At 41.1% G+C, this 4388-nt stretch overlaps 1 protein-coding gene across 3 annotated transcripts in view; it reads left to right on the forward strand.

Annotated features, from left to right (window-relative positions):
• The window catches only part of LOC116389488 (A disintegrin and metalloproteinase with thrombospondin motifs 2-like), a 157130-nt gene that overhangs the window by 133790 nt on the left and 18952 nt on the right, over window positions 1–4388 (forward strand). The window lies entirely within an intron of this gene.

Here is a 4388-nt window from a genome sequence, read left to right on the forward strand (position 1 = left end):
GGGGGGGGCGTGGGCGGTCCTGCTGTCTGCAGGACATCAAAGCGCCCCCACAGAAAAACCACTAAATCCCGTCTGCGAAGTTCAGCGGGAGTGTCAAAGTGTGTTTGTGTGTCTTGATGTGTAGGTTGAGTTGAATGTGTGTATTGGTGATTCTGCTTCCCACTTCTTTCCCATGTGTTTACCTCACTTCAAGACAAGAGACAGATCACATGGCATACACTGACAGCAATATGGGCAGGGAGGACAACACAAACAAACAAAACAAAAAAGGACAAAACTGAAAGGGAAGATATTTGTTACCATTGTCAAATTTCAAGAGAGAGAGAGTGAGGGAGAGAAAGGCGACACAGAAGGAGAAATGAATTAATAAGATACAGTTAAGTGAGTTAGAAAACGAACAGAAAGAACAGAAAAGGGAAGGGGAGGAGAAATGGCTTATTCAGGTACAGTAGCTATGTGCATTGTTTTGATTGACCACGGGTGACGAAGTGGGCTGTTTGAGAAAAACAAGAGTGCTGTAGCAACAATGTTGTGGTAAATCCTGTAAAATATGATGTGTGCCAAATGCCAAGTGGAGGCCATTGTGCAGTAATCTTCCTGTGGTGAACATGGTGATAGATTTAGTGGCTAACAGTGATCTGTCTGTCTACTCTCTGTCTCACCCATTAATGGGGACCTTTAGAGAGGTGCAGCTCAGTGTTAATCACACTCTCCATGGAGATGAATAGGCACTGCTGGGGAGGCAGTTGCCCCTGTTGTATGTTTAATTGAAATGATGCATACTGGCATACTAAGGTGTATTTTGTCTACTCCAGAACGTGATAGGCATCATTTCTGCAACAGCTATCTGGAAGTGGTGTTGATCGTTCAGTCTTGTCGTTACCAAAGCTCCTGGAGGCAGAGAAAGTTGTCCTGTTAAGTGGTAGGAAGGGCTGGGGAAGGAGAGGTAGTCCAGGTAATAATAGACACCTTGTTAGCTGGAAGTGTCTCAGATATGTAAGGAGCACTGTCAGACTGAGAGCTCAAATTTATGGGTCTCAAGTTTTTAAATATTCCCAAGTGTGTTGACAAAAATATGTAGAAAAGCTGTGCAAAGTCTGATCTAATTTATGTAGCACTCTAGCCAAATTTTATTTGATGACTCAGTTCTGTCTCATCGGCAGCTGAGGGTGTTTTTAATGCATATTAAATGAAACACACTTTCCATGATGAGTTGGTTTAAATCAGAATATTGATATTATAACAGATCTAAATGTACTTTAATCATATTACTACTACTCTCAGGGCAAAGAAATAGACAAATTCTTACCATTTATATGTCATTAAATTATGATAAAGTAAGGAATCTTTAGTATACTAAATGTAGGTGTGAACTGGTGGATGAGGTGCCTGCAGCTAATGAAGTGCAGATTCAAAGTAGCAAGACAGAACTGCTGGTGTCTCTCTTGTTCTTGGGTTTCAGTCTGAACTGTCCCTCCTTTATTCTCTCTCTTAGAGCACTTTGCTTTTAAAGCAGTTCAAATTTCTGTGCCCTCCCTCATTTTCATGCTTCAGATTTTAATTGAATCTCCGAACCCAACACTGAACCTGGAAACACTATCCAATTAACAGGTTGCAAATGCGCAGACCAACAGCAGAATGTAAGTTATTGATGTTTTCTATGGTTTAATTACACAAGTTTTGTTTGTAAACATGAGTAAAACATGCCTATATTTACAAATGACGGTGCATATAAACAAAGTTTATTATCATTTGTTTATTCTTTTAATCAAACATTTTAATTATACCTATAATCTATGTGGTTAAACAATTACTGCCTTTAATATCACTCCTTGCTCCTCCTTTGACACTTTTGTCTTACATTCTGTCTTTATGTCGTCCTGCAGAGTTAAGTGTTAAGTTCAGTGACAGACCGACTGCATCATTTATCTGATATTTATCTGATAGTAATGATTTTGTGCCCTCAGCAATGAATTTTATCCAAAGCAACATCTGTGAGTGTGTTTGTGTGTGCGTGCACGGGGAAGATTATGAATCACTGTGCCAACTCTGTCCTCTAGTGCGCAGCGTCTGTGTGTGACATGTCTAAGCACTAAAGTGCATGAAGACACAGAAGGCTATAGTTGGGAGTGAAAGGACACCACGCTACCTCTGTCTGTCTGTCTGTCTGTCTGTCTGTCCGTCCGTCCGTCCGTCCGTCCGTCCCATTAGAATGAACCTCTTAGTGTCAGGGTCACCTGGAAGTCAACCGCCCCTAATTGACCTAACGGTTGTCAAGGAAGCGGGCTGGATCAAGTGTCCATGTCATCTCAGACAAACAAACACTGCTACACACACAAAGTCATTATGTGTCACTTACTCACATATACTTAAGTCTGCCAAGATAGCGAGGGAGTGAGACAAATGTTACAAATGATACACGGAAACAGAAATACCACCAGTAGGTAGCCAGACAGACGGGCAAGTTCAAAACTGCACACACACACACACACAGTCTCAGACACGGTCAAACTGAGAAGACAACAGAACTCTGTCTTTGTTTGGTGGTTGCTCAGCAACTCTGTATCTTTTTTAATGTGTAAAAGGAGCATCCAAAATGTTGAACTGAAGGTCGCTGAAAGAAAACGTTGCCCTTCTCTCCTGTCCCTCAGTCCTAAGCGTGTCTCTACAACTCACCGTCCTTGTTTTCAGGAAGTAAAAATAAAAGTATATTAACATGAACGTAATGGGTTGTTGCCACTTAACTGTGCCTATAAATTATATTCAGTTGTGGAAAGAGAGTCGGTACGATTACAGGTACAGTTTCCTTAATATTTGTATTTTTCATCTGTCTGACAGCTATATTGACGAGATGACCACTTTGGAGAACTGCAACAGCAGTATGTTTCTTACAAAGCTATGATGTCAAGATAAATCCCTTGAGACCAGTACATGTCACAGTACTACAGAGACAGAGAGAGTACTACAAATGTACCAAAAAATCCCCCGGGAATATAAAAAAATGAGTCCTGTAGGAATTGTGCAGGTGCTGCGCAGGACTCTTAGAAAATTACTGAAGAAGCATCAGTTGTAAGCTTGACACAGATGTGACTGATGAATAGGCAGGAAGGGTTTAACAAAAGATGCATAAAAAAATGCAAGTTGCATTATGGAAAGTGTAGAATCTTGTATTTTTGATCCTTACAAGAAATAAAAACTCAAATAAATCTCAGCATCTCATGCATCAATTTTGTCCATTTATATTTTATTTTGTCTCTTGCACGTCCCCTAACTTCATGGAAAAGTGATACCAAAATTGCCGCATCAACTCTTTCAATGTGGTTGTATTGTCTTAAAATGACAATGATCACAACCTCAAGTATTATTCTTTTCTTTCCTTCAAGTAGCACTCTGGTCAAAAAGTCCCGGTTACAGTACTGTCACAGGCTAATTACAGTCTCCATTATTTATTGTTCCAGCTTGGAAAACCAACACATGGACGCCTCCTGACGTAAAAGGCTTCTTCCACTGAAACCGCTGATGTTGTCAAGTAATATTTGGCCACATTAGCAAGTTAGCTTATAATGCGGGCAACTGTAAACTTAACATTTCAGAAGGTAAATTAGTAAATCTGATCATTTACCAGACAGATGTTCCCAACAACACAAAGGCAGACGCTGAAAATCAAATGTGACTTTATTTTGAGGTTTCTGAAAATGATGTAAAGCTGTTGAGGCTTTACGTTACAACCATGTGTTGATGTCATCAAAGAAATGTATTCCAGGCGAGTTTGGTTAACAAATTAGGATTCTGACTTGAAGGATCACTCCACTGGAATTTACCTAATAGGTTGCTGGGATTTCCAACTTTACACCACGTACGGAGCATGGAGCATAAATGACTTCCCTCTTCTCTGAAGAAACGCGACTCTACTCTACATTTGTTTTCTAAGAATGCATCGTTTCCACTCCCTTCTAAGCTCTGTCTCTTTCCTCGCTTTGCCTCCGTGCTCCCTCGCCTCTCTCTGCTCAGCTTCTTGTCTCTCTCCCTCTCCGTATTCGTAGCATTCTTCAACACTCTACCTTTCTCTCGCTGGCTGGGTGTGTCTGCAATTTCGTTCTTCATCTCTGTACCTCTGTGTGTGTGTGTGTGTGTGTGTGTGTGTGTGTGTGTGTGTGTGTGTGTGTGTGTTCAGTCTGTCTGTTCCTCTTTCTCCACAGCGTGTACATCAGCCATCTCATTACAGCTGTCTGTTTTTACATCCCTTTGCCTCATTAGGCACCGCACACAGCCACTGAGGACAGCAGGCCTCAACTCCAGTGCCAATTTACCCCTCTCTCTCTTTCTCTTTCTCTCTCTCTTTCTCTCTCTCTCTCTCTCTTTCTCTCTTTCTTTCTTTCTTTCTCTCT

This window comes from Anarrhichthys ocellatus, unplaced genomic scaffold (assembly GCF_004355925.1).
Source record: "Anarrhichthys ocellatus isolate YVR2014 unplaced genomic scaffold, GSC_Weel_1.0 scaffold19, whole genome shotgun sequence".
Classification (NCBI taxonomy): Eukaryota; Metazoa; Chordata; class Actinopteri; order Perciformes; family Anarhichadidae; genus Anarrhichthys; species Anarrhichthys ocellatus.